Source organism: Crocuta crocuta, unplaced genomic scaffold (assembly GCF_008692635.1).
Source record: "Crocuta crocuta isolate KB4526 unplaced genomic scaffold, BGI_CrCroc_1.0 scaffold119, whole genome shotgun sequence".
In the NCBI taxonomy this organism is placed as follows: domain Eukaryota; kingdom Metazoa; phylum Chordata; class Mammalia; order Carnivora; family Hyaenidae; genus Crocuta; species Crocuta crocuta.
Genome location: NW_027551562.1, coordinates 4,381,452 through 4,397,204, shown reverse-complemented (window position 1 = coordinate 4,397,204; position 15,753 = coordinate 4,381,452). Strand labels below are relative to the sequence as shown.

Sequence of the window (15,753 nt, the reverse complement as noted above, 5' to 3'; positions counted from 1 at the left end):
TTTGTGCAGATTGAGGAACTGAACCATGGAGGTGTTTTCTATGCAAGATGAATAAGCTGTCTATCGTGAATGATTTTAGCTGGCGTAGAAAACATCTCCGGCTGCACTAAATATAAAACTATCCGCTCTCTGAAGGTGTCAGCAATTACTGGTGCTCTTTCTCAGCTGACAGTGGGGGCGTGCAACAGGGGTGAGAACGGGCTCCCCGGCTGCAGGGTTCGGGGCCCCGCCCCCAGGCGCTGTGGGGCTCCTAGCGGACGGAGTCCTACCGGCACCTCGCTACCGGGGCTCTTAGGGGGTCAAGGAGTTCCTGCACGTGAGCCCTAAGAACGTGGCCGCAAGCACGGTAAGCGCCGGGCGCTNCAGCTGCCTCTTCTGCTGGTGACGTTTTCACGGGGAGGTTGGCATTTGAACTGGGCCTTGAAGGATAAACAGGATTTGTAAAAGGGAAATTTGAGAAACGGTGCATGGGAAACGCTGTGTGAAAAAAGTTGAAAGAGGAGGTAAAGAATCTTCTCTCCTGTTCTCCTTCCATTTATTGCACATTAGCTGCATGCCTGCTGCCGAGCTCCGTTTTGGCGAACATTTCACTAGTTTCATCAGTCCTCACGGTAACCCTTCAAGATAGGTGTTTTCAGTTCTCGTTTCACAAATGGGAAAGTAGCCACAGAAAAGTCAAGTCCCTTTCCCAGAGTCACAGAGTTAAATGCTGGTCTAGTTCTGTCTGATTGTAAAGCTCTCACATTTCTTAATTATGGTCCAGTACTTCTTCCTAAGAGTGGACTATTGGAAGAGGATTCCAAAAGTTATATATATATATATATATATAATTTAAAAGGGCGAAGGCTCCGTGTTGGAGTTGGAGACATGAACAGAAGTATGGCATTAGGGGTGCGTGTGATCATTGTGTCACAGTGAGACACTCTGGATACCATGTACTACGCTCGTCATTGCAAAAGATGGAGGAGAAATGTGTGTGCCAGTGCCTGCGGAGCGGTTTTCCCCTGCCATCCTAGCTGTATGAAAGCACGGGTTTTTTCTGGACTGAGAATGACAGTATTTTGGTTGTTAAAGTTTTTATTTTTCTTACAACGAATTATGCAGATTTCCCCCAATGGCATCCTGAGTGACACCTTCAGTGCTTTTCACACACATTGGTTGTCTAGAACTGATGGCTGTTTGAGTACCCTTTTCGGTTCCCTACATCAGAGGGGTGTCTTTAACTCTGCTTCGTAGTCTTCAGCATGTGTGGGTTCCTCTTTATGGGGTTTGTTTGGACTATAATTAGAGTGATGATCTTAATTCTATTACTGTTTATCCTTCCATCCTCAAGCTACTTGACAAGTTTCTCTCTTGAAACTTTGAGGAAATTGACAAGTTCATACTCCTACTTTTTCTTCTCAAATATCTCACTGGCCTTGACTCAAGTTTTTAATTGTCTGTCTCCCATGTACTACTTCCTTCCACTAAGTAGCTGACAGTTGGTTTTCCCCTCTTTATTTGTAATGCCTGTTTTGTTTTTTTAAACTATCTAAACCTCCCCATTTCAGAAGATAGCGCCACAACTCAGGCGCTAGCCTTTACAAAACTAGAGTTAGACCTAAATGAACTGGAATCTTTCCCTAGAATGTATCCTTCCCTCTGCTTTTAATAAAGAGGAAAAGAATATTATATGGTAACAAGTAAATGCCAGAGATTAAAAAATTAAAAAAAAAAACATTCAGGATTTCTCAACAAATTATTAACACCTGCTGTGTAGACTGAGAAACTGCAGATTTCTACCTTTCAGTAGATCTCATATCTGTATTTTTTTTAAAACCCTCCTGGTCATCATGAGGCAGTTCGTGATCGGACTGCTGCCCAGCCTTACCCCCCGGCCGCCCTCCCTCCACATCGCCGTGTTCTACCTGCAGCCTCGTCTTTACACAGGACCTAATCTTGTTTTGCGTCTTAAAAATCATCAGCAGTTCTTCTAAATTCCTCTCCCCGCCTCCTCCGACCGATAGCTTCCTTGAGATTGTCATTTCTGTGAGAAGAGGCACCTTACGGCCGCCTTCACCACTCGCGCCCCGGTCACTCAGTCCGTCAGTAGTCGAGGCCAGATGCGCCTCTTACGGGTTATAGTTGGTGGAGAAGTTCCCGCGGGTGTCCTCCCCCTCCGCCCCTGCCCCTCCGCCGGGGGCTGGGCCTGGTGCTGGTGCCACCTGCTGCGGGGGGCGGAGTCCGGCGCCGCCCACGCGGAGCCAGCAGCCCCTGCGGGGAGCAGGGCCCGGCAGAGGCCTGCCCGGAAGCCTCCCGCCCGCCTTCGTGCTCCCGGGGACTCGTGGTGCACTCGTGGCCGCCATTCTCGCCATCCGGTGACGTCGAGTTAGCCGTGGCCTGAGCGGTGCACCGCCACTGGTTCACCTGCAAGGGCTTTCTCACTCCAACCTGATGTAGGACTGCTCCGATTGCTTTGAAACCTGTCCCCGAATCACAAGGAGCTTTGATAGTACTTGCCAATGAAAAAGAAGACCTTTTGGGTCTTTAAATACAACGGAATTTTAATTAACACAACTGTTTGAAACACTGAAAGAAATGATTTTTTTTTTTTTTGCATTTGAGCAGATAAAGTATAGTTTGGTTCTGATTTAATTTGCACACTAATTCTTAACGTGCTATTTAAATTAACATTTTAAATAAGATTTTCTGCACTAAAAAGTAAAAAATGAATAGTATTTCTAATATTTTTTAAAGAATATTTATTTTTGAGACGGAGGGAGAGGAAGAGACTGAGTAGGAGAAGGGCAGAGGAAGAGGGAGACAGAATCCCAGGCAGGCTCCACACAGTCAGCACAGAGCTCCAATTCATGAACCGTGAGATTATGACCTGAACTAAAATCAAGAGTTAGATGCTTAACAGACTGAGCCACCCAGGTGCCCCAGCAGCGTTTCTAATATTATTGTCAGTATATCATCACTTACAGGTGCTCCCAGTTAGCCAGTGCAGAGGAAGCCAGCGGCTTGTTTTTGTCTGCTTGCCTGCCCGAGTTTTGTTTTGTTTTTTGCCCAAGTTAGTGCTGTGTCCAGGAGAATTCTGCAGAACTCCTGTATTCACACAGATGGTCACCCTCACGGTTGTCAGCTTTCACATGCAGACTTTTGCTTTCAGGGGTAAGGTTTTCAAGAAAGTTGGAGTACAAGTCTGTAAACACCAGCACTATTGTGTAGTGCTTTATTTCAAATATGCGTTTATACTCACATAGTTTTATTTACTTAATCTTCACAACCACTCTGAGAGTTGTTTGTAATTCCATTATAGGTTTTTGAAATTTACAGATTAGGAAACTGATTCTGAGTAGGTAAGTGACTTACTCAAGGTCACACAGCTAGTGTGTCAGTGGAAGTGCAAGAATTTGAACAGATGCGATGTGTCTGAGGAAGCTGTAACACGCAGGTTTGTGAAGGACTGCAGGAGAGCCATTTACACCTCTTATCTTTACAAGAGGATTCTTTTTCTCAAGTACAGCATCAAGTAGACTTCCTGCGTCTGAAAACAGCATTTCAAATTAGATATAAATGGATAACTGCTGAAGGTTAAAATAGCTTTGTACATATGTATACTTTGCTCGTTTTTATTAAGACTTGTGAACAGAAACATGGAAGTGGCAGAGTGGGTGGTAAGAAGGGCAACTCAAGTGCTGAAAAATACACTTGTGACAGCTGGAAGTCAGTGTGTCAGAAATGGTAAACCTTGAGCCACAGCATGCTGTGCGTTTGGTTAAGAATAAAAGAACAAAATTAAAGAACATTTATGAAGTACAGATTATATGTTATAACTGAAGATGGTGTCTAGAAGGCATTTTGTAATTGATTTTCTTGTAGCATACTTCTCTGTCCCACTCACTTTCAGCCGCCTTCAAGAAGAATACATCGTGTACGAGTGTGTGGTGCTTGGCAGTGTCCCTTCCTAACCCCGAAGAGAAGTTTCTGTGTGTTGTGTCTGAGTTAAACATAGTAGCTCTGATAAAAGTGTTGTTCTTGTGATCAGCCTTTAAGAAGATCAAACTGAGAGAGGCGCCTGGGTGGCTCAGTCAGTTAAGCGCCCGACTTCAGCCTAGGCCATGATCTCATGGTTCGTGAGTTCGAGCCCCACGTCAGGGTCATACTGTCAGCACAGAGCCGGCTTCAGATGCCCTGTCCTCCCCTCTCTCTGCCTCTCCCCCACTTGCTTGCTCTCAAAAACAAATAAACATTCACAACAACAAAAGATTACACTGAGAACAGAGAGGGAAATTGAAGGCAGGACTTGGTAGTAACTGGTTCACGTCCACGTAACCCCGTAACCCGGCGCCTGCCTCAGCATGAAGTAACTTTTTCTCGTTTAAATCTGCAGGTTTTCAGTTGTAGAACTTGAATAGTCTTTGTTAAAAGTAGTCACTGGATTTTTTCTTAAGTATTTGTCTTCAGAAACAATGAAGGTCATCTTGTATCCATAGAGACCAGATGCCCTTTCTTCGCTGTTTTCCATATTCTACAGTGGGGAAGACTTATTTATAACAGTAACAAAAACACTGTTACAGAACAACCTTTAGATACTACCACAGGGAAAATATCAGTACCTGCAATCTCTTACTCCAGAGAACTCCACAAACTCCAAAAAAAATTGATGTTAGAAAATTAATATGTTTGTGTGTATTGGTGTTTTCCATAGTTATCCTAAAGGATGTGTTTATGTATGCGTGTACATATGTTTATTTTAGATTAAAGCAAGTGTGCTTCTGATGGAATGCAGATTGACTGTCTTCCTTCTCTCAGGTGAGTAGTGTGGGAAACAAAATGGTTTCAGTTTATTGCTGTATGAACAAAGCCAAGTTCATGAGTTTGTTCCCCTTATTTTCTGCTTTGCTTTGTTCCTTGCCCTGGGCTGTTCATCCCTAACCTAAACCTAATGGAGAGAGGGGAAAAACACAAGACTCTTAGTGTGGACGTACTGCCAAGTAAAACCTTCTATTTTGCGCTCTCGATTAGGACACTTCCATCAGTGAAGGAAGTCACTTTTCATAACAATCCCGGGCAACAGGTGTAAACTGAGACCAGTTTGGATGGATGGGTGGTCACTCTGCTTATTAGGATCGTCCTTCTGCTGTGTTGTTTCTTACTGATTTTGGAACTCCAGGTTTAAAGAAACACTGATTTTTGCATGCATTAAGTAGAAAAATAGATCATCGTGTAGGATAACTGGGTAATATATTTAATTTTGCATGTTTGCCAAGTTAAATTTACAGTGTGTATGTGCTTTGTTAATTAGCCCGTTTAGGAAGAATTGCAGCTGATGAACCAGTTAGCTGATTCTCTTGCTAACTAATTAATAACATTAACCTTATTAATTTTTGTTCTAAAATGTCACAGATACCATTCAGTGCTGAAAAGCCTGTAAATCATTAGATAAAGAAGGCGACAGGCCGCATGTGTGTCTCTCTTCCTTCTGTGACTCTGCTGCTCAGAAAGTCTGTGGTTGTAAACATCCCCGACTGGAAGCTGGAAGACGTGGCAAAGCTTTCAGTCAGATGTTTGCTGCCACCGGCTGTTCACAGGCACCACTTGCTCTTGTTGTGCCCAAGAAGTGGCGTTGGCGAGGCTGGCGAATGCACGGGAAACACCATAAATGTTTGGATTCCTCCGCTTAACAGAGGTCAGTGGGGCTGCCACCAACCGGCCTGAGCCTGCTCAAGCCTCCCCGAGCCTCCCCGAGCCAGGCTCCTGCTGGGCCAGAGAGGATTTAGTGGAAGACTCTGTTTCCGCCGGGGGGGTTGTTGGGTTTGGTTTTGCCCGGTCAGTGAACTTCTGGTCCTTACGGCCTTTCCAAGTAGGCTGGAATTGAACTAACCAGCAGTTCGGGAGACTGATCTCCCTTAGAAATTCAGCAGATGAGATGTATCGCCGCCACCACCCAGCAACATACAACCTAGAAGTTTCCATTTCTCTGTCGTGAAGAGCTGTGTGTGCTTGAACGTGGTGTCCCTCCTCACCCGCCAGCTCCTGCACCCCTCTCCCTGAGTGATGTCACAGCTCCTGGCTGAATGCCCCGTGGGAAACGTGCATGGCTGCAGATGGCAGGGCCTGCGCATAGCGCTCCTCGGTGGGCAGGAGCGTTTCAGGTCCTCCCTTGCCCTTCCCTGCCTTCCCCGCTGGGCACTGGCCATGACGGACAGACGCCTAGTGAGCAGGTGCCTGTCTGCGTGTGGTGTCCCCCAGCAGCTGAGTGTTACAGGCTCTTCTCATAGAAGGCTTCGTTGTGGACCCATCGGTTGGTCGTGTGTAATTTTATAGCAGCTTTCTTTCTGAGTTTAAAAAATTTGGTTTCTTATGTTTATCTGTCCTTTAGACCCTGGGAAACATGTGTTTTATTGAAATTTCTCTCTTTAATAAAGCATTGGTGCTCTTACAATTTATTACTGTTACCGCTGACCGTCATACTTTGTTAGATTCACACGTAATTAAACCAAGAGATGAAGTCCTTACTAATCTCGTTTTAAATGCATGTCGTTTTTGATTGTGTGGCAGGCTTTCTGAGGGCACGGACACTCGTAACTCTGTTTTCTCGCCATAAACATCAAGTGATGCACCTTGTGTGTATACGATTCTAATTAACAATCTTACATTATTGCAGAACTATCTGCTCTTCCCTTCTATTCTTAATGCAGATGAGCACATGGAAGTTTGGGTTATAATGCAACTATTCCAGATGTATCCATGCTACAGCGTTTATTTTTAAAGCCTTCTTTGTGAGAGTGGTGGTTTATGAGACTTACTTGGTTAAGAGTGGAGGGAGGGAGGGTAGTTTATTGCTTTGGACCCAAGTAGCCTGGCAACTTGTAAGGATAATGTTCAAGCTTGACCATAGCACCCGTCAGGCGTCCCCACTGAACTCTTAATGAAGCAGATTTATTGCATATTCCGCGCCTGTTTTAGCGTGTTGGGGGCCTTAGATTCCAGATAGCGGCAAATGGACAGAAGCACTTCTGAGCCCTAGAAGTATCCCCTGGCAAAGGCAGAAAGAGTTCTCCGGGAATAGGATTATGTTGTTAAATCAGGTGACATTGTTTATTTCCTATGAAGAAGTTGGTTACTGCTTTAAAATTCAGCAAGATGGATAGAAACTGCCTAGTTTAATAGTTTGCACAGCTGATTTGGAAGGTTTTTCATAATGATAACCCAAATCCAAGCTAAAAGGGGGGCAGAGTTGTTACACTCTTCCCAGCCAGTCCAGTTATCCCGTGATGTTGCAGGATTAATGGTACAATCAGTGTTATGTAACATTTGTTCTATGTTATTCTGCCCTAATGAGGTGGATCAGGGACCATGTCAGCTTTAATTCTGGATGCCCTTGCTTCAGTGTACTTGAGTGCAGCCTTTCAGTCATTTGCAGATGACTTCTTCATGTTTTAATTTTGAAGAACCACAGACTCCCATTGGTCTGCAAATTTAGCAATTAATTATTGGGAACAAATGCCTTAAAATGTTAGATTGTCAGTATTTTCCAGTAAACCTGTAACGACTTGTTTCCCTCTCTTTTAATTTAGGTTTTTGGGAGAAGTGTGTGGTCTTTATTGACAGGTGTTAGAAAGCTCAGAAACTACAACTTAAGATGTTTGATCAAATTAATATTAAAAGCAAAACATGGTTAGTTACGGAACACCATTCTGAAAATGACAAGGTTTTTTTCCCTTAATCTGTATTTTAGTAGTTGTGGATTACTTTCTTAAGCAAACAAGCTAAACTACTGAATTGTGTCAGGTTCATTTCCAATTAGATGTGCTGTGTACAAATATTCTTGGTTAACATCACATTATTGGATGGTCCTCACTGGTCTCCATATCTGAGTTCATTCTGCCCCGTCAGAGGCTCGGGTAGCCCAGCAGTGAGTGGTAGACTTGAGTTCCCAGCGTGCCTTCTTCGTGGCATGGGGCACATTCCGACTCTGGCTTCTTTTCACCCCTCTGACGAAAACTTCAGGGAATGAATGTGTTTCTCGGGCTGTTGGTATTCAGGAATTTTCTTTTTTTTCGTAAGTTTGAGTATCAGTCTGAGCTTAATTACTTTTTTAAATGATGCTGTTTCAGATCATCACTGCCACAGTTTCCCAAGCTTTGTTAATTATGTGCGGACACATGATACATGTTTTGACGTTGGCTTTTTTTCCTTATCTTTGGCATGTTACGGACTTCCAAATAATTTGACGTTCACTGCTGTTTCTGCTTTGACTTTCCAACGTATTTGGTGAAACAATTAAGTCTACTGGTTTTCAAATATTAGTGTGTATCAAAACTACCTAGAGTGCTTATGAAACACAGATTGCTGGGCCCTTCAAGAATTTCTGCCGCAGGAGGTCTGGGGTGTGGCTTGGGAATGTGCATTTCCCCCTAAACAGGTGCCACAGACACTGCTGTCCTGGGTCCATACTTTCACAGGGCCATGGGGCTCATTTCATTTAACATTCTTTCCCTGTTTGGTATTTGCCCATGTAGTGACTAAAGAAAAAAAAAATTAAATCCCAAACTTAAAAACATGTAGTAATCCAAAAGTTTGATTTTTTTAAAAAGGTTTGTCAGAAACCTGAGGCCCATTTTTCTCCCAGAGAAAGTATCATACCCAGCCCAGGAAACCCTATTTGAATATATTTGCAAAGAAAAGCAGAAGAAAAAAAAAATATTGTTGCAGTAGGAGTAGTTCAAACAGAAAAACCGTACACTTAGAGGTGAAGAAGGAAGGTGTGTGTGTGTGCGTGTGTGTGTGTGTGTGTTTCTAATCTTGAGACCTGATACTGGGTGAAAAGTAGCCCCAAGGAAACCAGAGGCCAGGCCAGGTAGAGCCTTAGGATGCCTTTAAAATTCCAAAGATTTTTCAGACTTTGCCAGCAGTGGCTCTTAAGTTTCATTTTACTTCCAGATTTCAGGATTTCCTCTTCTTAATGTAAGCGTATCGATAAGGCCACTCTTACACTTAGTAGCGATGTTTGCAGTGATACTAGTTTAATCAGAGGAATGCAGAGGGAGGAGAAGGGATTTCTGTGGGCAGCTTGACAGCAGTCGGGACAGTGCAAGGTCGAGAGACCCGAGAGTGGGGGAGAGATGTTCCTGCGGTGAAAGTATGTGAGTTGTGAACGTGGGGGAGATGCGGAGCCACAAGGGAGAGGAGGAGGAGAAATGAGGGCGAGAAGCGCCACTGCGAAGCTTGGGGCTCCTCAGAGGTGTTTCATTAATTTTGTCTTTTACCCCAAATGGGAATCTTCTTCATGAGGAAGAATGGCTGATTGATGCATTGTACTGGCCATCAGATGGGTTCCTATAAATGCAAGTTCACTTGTTTTGAAGAGAGGGATATAGGAAGATGAGAGGCTGTAAAATTAGCCACATTTAGATCTGGAACATTCACAGGATGTCTGCATACATTGCCATAAATTATTTCAGTGAAAAGAATATCACTTCTGCCTTTTCCCTTGGATTCTAAACTTCGTCTCAAAATACCTTCTGACTCTTGCCTCATTTATGTGGATCACTGTACCAATTCTTTTTTCAACAGATTCTACAAAATTATCTTTTGAAAAATAGAATAAGTCATCATGTGTACTTTAATATCAATTTGAGCGTCAGGTAAAGGACCAATAGAAACACAATAAAGGGTTTCGTAAACCAAGTTGCAGTTCATGTAAACATCCTACACTCAGCTGTGATACGTGGATTGGCTGGGAGGTGGATGTTTACTTCAGCTGACTTGGAATGTCAACCATTAACATTGATGTGGGATTTGGCAAGAATAGGACAGAGAGGCTTGATATATTTTTTCTGGTGTAATTACTATAAATTTAAATGACTGTCATATCTTTTAATTTTGTGTTACTGTATCTCTGAGAGAAAACTCTAGGTATTAGGACAAAAAAATGTCCTCATGTGGTAGTCGGGGTCAGATCTGTAGGCATTGCAGTGTGCTTCAACAAACATGGCCCTGACGTCAGACATTTGTAGCCATCTGGGCTGTAGCAGTGAATTTGCTAGGTGATTGGGAGGAGGGAGAGGCGCTGTTTCACACCTCAGTGCTTTTCTCCTCTGCAAAATAGGTAGGCATCCACTTCACAGGACCGTTTGTTGTAAGGATTGATCTAGACGATGGGCGTAAAGTGGTTCATTAGGACAGCGCCTGTCACATTAAGCACTGAATAATTGCTAAGATGTTAGCTGTTATGAATGCTAGCTACGATGCTGGTAATAGTACATAGCACATTTTGGGTGTTCAATAAGTAATTGCTGTTAGGTCTAATTAGACATAACTTGTTTTTATTTTACCAGCAATGATGACACCACCTTTCTGGTTTAATGGAAATGGTTTACATCTTTGACAAGACTGTAATTTAGTGGTAAGGAGTTGTGAAGCCCACCCTCTTGCACTCCCCTCCTAGGACAGGACTGCCCTGACCCGCTGTGCTGCCCGCTGTGCTACTGCGAGAGGTTAACACTGCCCGTGCCCCACCGCATGAGCCTGCTTTATTGGGAGGGATTAGAGCGGTACCTGCCTACTGGTAGACCAAATGAGTTAATACCAGTTAAGTGTTAGAGCAGTTCCTGGTACTTGCTAAGCTCTTGTAAGTGGTAGCTGTTATTATTATTTTAAAAACAGGTCTGTTATCCATTCGTTATTTTTCCCAGAGTATAACTGTGTCATACAGTTCAAATAATTTAAAGATCACCTAACCTAGTACTTAGTTCTAAGTATGCCATGCTTGGTTTAAATTATACTTTTACGTTTCATGCTTCTATTGAAAGTAATTAAAATTTTCGGTAGCTTTGTTTTTCTATTCCAGGAACTTTTCATTTTTTGGTAAGTTAAAAAAACAACCCCAAAATCAAAATTGCTTAAGAAGTGCTCATTAGTCCAGCAGCTTGGCCAGTGTCTGTAAATCCTTGTCTTTGCCTAAGTCGTGAATTAGAATCCCCACATTGGATGCTTTTCCTGTGGAATATACCTACCTGTCATGAGAAATTCACAATTAAATAAAAATGTGAAAGTAAAGCATGGGACTTGTTGAAAGGTGAGTGCTGTTTGTCCGATTATATTTTATTATTAAAATAGGGTAGTTTTTTCTTTATTATTCGTTACTGAGAGCTATTATGTACTTGGATACAAAACGTTTCAGTGAGCGTTACGTGTTCCTTTGAAACTTGGCAAACCCTTCAATTATTTTATAACTTTCAATCAGGTGAAACCTTGCAGTGCATTATGGAAGCAGTATCTAATGTAAAGGTAGTTTTATAAAATGTGATTTTCAAATCAGGTGTATTTGGGAGTTCCCCATCGCTTCATCTTTGAACCTCAGTGAGTAAAATACAGAATTTTTCTTTTATATTCTCAGATTAAAAAATATTTAGCATGTCATGTGGTTTAGGCTGTGCTTTTTGATTCATTGGGTTGTTTTCCTTTGTTAATGGTCATGTGTCCCATGTTGACCCATGTTAATGGGTCATGTGAGCATTCACCTGCCTTCCTGACCCTCCAACAGAGTCTCTGCTCACGGGGCTGCCAGCTGCACCCCATGTTGTCCTTTGGGAAAAGCTCCATGTGAAAGATGCACTGTACTTAAGACTTGAGTGTGTATCTTGTTTTACGTAATACAGCGAAACATTCTAAGTGACACTGAGCTGTCCACCACCCTTACGGGAAAATACATGCTTTGTGTCTTTAAAAACTACATTTATTAGAAATATAATGTAAATTTTATTCCGATGAACATGTGCTTTTAAGTGTGAAATGTTACAACATCCGGATAAATGTGAAAAGGTACCCATTTCCCCCCCTTTTTGACAGTTGCCATTTATTATTTAATTGATGGATAGAGAATATAATACAGAGGTGGGTGTCTTTGATAAACCTGAATATGACCTGAAATTAAACTTGAACCATTTTCTGTCAAGTTTGAAGATTTGTTAAATTTCCTCATAATTATATGCTAAGCATTTGGCATCAGGTATTTAACTTTGATTTCATTATGTCTTTTCTTATCTCACTGATTCCCAGTAGTAGAAATGTAGGTTTCTGAGCCAATGACTCCTATCGACTTCAGTAATCAAGAAATGACTTCTATCAACTTCAGTAATCAAGAAATGACAGTTAAAATGCAGAATCTGTGATATATGAGAGCTTTCCTTTTACTTCTGTTTAAAATGTGATTTCACTTTTTGATAAAGGGCCAACTGTTATTCAGTACGAAATCTTACGCAAAATGATAGTAACCAACTATATAATTTCTTTATTGTTAAAGCATACTGAGATTTTTTTTTTAAACTAGAAATATGCTAGTATCAAAATCTGAATGAACATGAAAGGTAGGTTTTGTTAATAACTTTGAATTATTCAGAAAACTAATACATTATAAAACCAGTTTCACATTTAGGATTTTTATAAGTATATAAATTAGGATTGCTTTTTAATATTAGCTTTAACTTCCTTTAATTTTATGGAAAAGAACCAGTCCCGAGGGTGTTTTTATAATTTAATACACATTATTTCTATGAGACTAAGTAAAACTGTTCCATGAATCAAAATCTTAGCCGTAGAACCCGTCCAACCACTGACCTGTCCCGGGACTGACCAGATGTAAGTATAACTGGCTTAAGAGTTCTGACCTTTTCCTTGCTTATTTCAAAGGGATTCTTCACAGACTATAAAGCTGTGTTCAGTATTTGTCCATGTGAAAATATTGAAAGACAGGGCTTGAGCTGTTGGTTTTGTTTTATAAAAGTAATTTGCGGAAGTTCCTTTGCTACTTGTTCTCCATGCAAATTTTATAAAAGTCCAAATTCCCCAGCCAAGGGGAGAAAAGATTTTCATAAGGTTTCTTTGAAAAAGTATGAAAGGTCCCTAAAGGTGTACGTCAGCCTTTATTTTGACCTCACACATTTTTCTTGTTCTATAGCTTATCTGTGAAAATTTTTGTTTTCAGTGTCCAATTTATATTTAACAGCCAGTTGCTTAAAATTCTCTATTGGCATGTAGTCAGTTTCACAGGAAAGTTCCATTTTAGCCAGGATACTGCTAATACTTCATTACTTCTAAGTAAGCCTGTCAGGATGAATGAGAAATAGAGTTTGGGGACTGGGTATTGGCAAATCTTTTGTTTCTAGATAACTTCCTAAATGTTTGGCCATTTTGTATATTTAGAGTAAAATGTGCAGGCGCCCCTTCGCTGTCTTCACACTCAGGTGGCACACCTTCCTCTGTTATACTCTAGATTGTGAGCTGTGCACGGCCTTCCAAATTCTTTTCCTGGTTTTACACACATATACACTCTGGGCGTGAGTGGGACTTCCGACATCATGGAATCCCACTGTATGTAGCATGTACCTTTTTTTCCTTGCATTTAAGAGAACTTTTTGTATCTCTGCATCACTAGTTTTTTAGTTCCAAAATGTGCCGTAACATATTTACTTCCCCGTTGGTGGGCCTGTAGGTTGGTTGCTCCAGGATTTCACTGTTTTAACAGTCCTAGGAAATACCAACATGTTGATGCACAGTGTAACTATTTCTACAGGGCAACTGGTAAAGGTGCAATCACTGTGGCAAGGAAGATGTCTGTCTAAAATACTTAACGGATCTTGCTGAGTGAATCTCAGAGAATCTGTGTCAAGTTTATACTTTAACTATAATATAAGAGAGTACCTGTTTCCTCACATCATTGCCAGGGCATCAGCAGTCTTGTTCACTTTTGCTGAGTGGATAGTTGCAAAGTTGTACCTCCTGGCTGATTCACCTGTCTAAAGGTGAAGTTAACATGTTTTCATGCCTGTATTGGCTTCTTTCTTCCTCCCTTTTTCCTCCCTCCATTCCCCCTTCTTTCTCTCTGTCTTTTGTTTTTTTTAATTAAAAAAGTTTTTTTTGAATATATTTCTGAGAGAGAGAGACAGCATGAGCAGGGGAAGGTCAGAGAGGGAGATACAGAATCTGAAATCTGAAACAGGCTTCAGGCTCTGAGCTGGCAGTCAGCACAGAACCTGACGCAGGGCTTGAACCCACGAACCGCGAGATCATGACCTGAGCCAAAGTCAGACGCTGAACCGACTGAACCACCCAGGTGCCCCTCTGTCCTTCTTTTGGATTACATGTTCATATCTTTTGCTCATATTTCTTCTGGCTTCCTAATTCTTTCTGCTTTCTAGAGACTTTATGTACTTTGGACACTTTTTTTCTCTTGCTATGTCATATGCATTGCAAATATTTCCTCCTTACCTGTCATGTTTTTTAACTTTATTTAAAACTGTTGTGTAATAATCTGTGACTTCTGGGTTTTGTTGTCTTTCTTTAGGTAGACCCTTTCCACCTTCAGTATTATAAATATATTATCCTAAAATTACATTTTAATCTTTTCAAATTAGATTCCATCAAAGCTGAGAAATGCCATTGATTATATGACATCAGTAGTTTATATACTGAGAAAGAAGAAAAAAACTCGGAGAAACAGACCACATTTCAAATTTTATTTTATAGTCACTTAATCTCTTTTAGACATTTATTCCGATTATTTTTTTAAATTATAAAACATACTAAAAAGAAAGTCTATCAGTTCATTTTTGCATTAACAAACCTATTCTTGGAGTGCCTGGGTGGCTCAGTTGGTTAAGAGTCTGACTTCAGCTCAGGTCATTATCTCACAGTACATGAGTTCGAGTCCTACATAGGGCTCTGTGCTGCCAGCTCAGAGCCTGGAGCGTGCTTTGGATTCTGTGTCTTCCTCTCTCTCTGCCCCTCCCTCTCTTGCACGTGCTCTCTCTCTCTCAAAAATAAACTTTAAAAAAAAAAAACCTTAGTCCTCGGGTGTTCTGAAGTGTCACTCATTTAAATATGTGTTTCATTATTACTCTGTATTCACAAAGACCACAGTGTGTGTGAAACCCTATTGTGGTACTGATATTTATCTAGATGCATTTATATGTGCTCTCCTCTAAGCCTTGTAGCTGCCCTTCAAAGTGACTGTTACGAGTTTTTGCAGTTGAGGGGCCTGGGACTCAGAAAAGTTAAGTTACGTGTAGTTATGGAGCAGTTACAGTGATGGAGACTCCTGACTGCAGACGGCGTGCCATGCTTCGTATTCAGGAAGTGTGTCAACCTAGAATGGAACATCCGTAATGGTTCAGAAGGGTGTGATTCGTGTGTGATTCTGACTTCCATGCTTTCACAGAACCAGTGTGTGCTGTGCTGCCAAATAAATGTACACTTTTGTCCTTTTGGTAAGTTTCCTGGTATTTTTTGGTTCCTGTCAATTTTCATATTGTTACGATTCTGGAATCAATAGAATTTAGAATGGGACCTTCACTTTATGATGGGAAATAGATGCAGTGATACCAAGAAAATTGCATAACCTTTCTCTTTATTTGTGTGTTCAGCCTAAACCAGAGCAAGATGTTATAGTTGCACCATATCCTTGAGCAGTGCCATCTGCATTAGAATCGGAGCCGTACGCTTAACAGAGAGTATATTTTCAAAACTGCATGTACAGTAAGAATGACGGTTTTTATTATGAACCAAAGGAAGTTATTCAGACTTTATTTTCACACAAGCAGTCAAGACTTTTACCTTCAGCACAAGCGGGAAGTTGTAGTGTTTGGTTATATGTGAAACGCGATTGGACACAGCTCAGGCAGCTCAGGCAAGGCGGGAGGCAGACTCCCGGGGTGCTGACGCTAGGGAAGGACTGCCCAGAGCGCTCAGCAGTCTCCTGTGGCC

General features: G+C 41.6%; 1 long non-coding RNA gene across 1 annotated transcript in view; it reads left to right on the top strand.

The window, feature by feature from the left end:
• LOC144219883 (uncharacterized) overlaps positions 1-15,254 on the top strand; it is a 31,685-nt gene extending 16,431 nt beyond the window's left edge. Inside the window, exons 2-3 of the long non-coding RNA XR_013331533.1 lie at positions 4,743-4,797; positions 10,329-15,254. This is a non-coding gene — a long non-coding RNA (uncharacterized LOC144219883). The remainder of the gene's footprint in view (positions 1-4,742; positions 4,798-10,328) is intronic.
• The last annotated feature ends 499 nt before the right edge of the window (positions 15,255-15,753 follow it).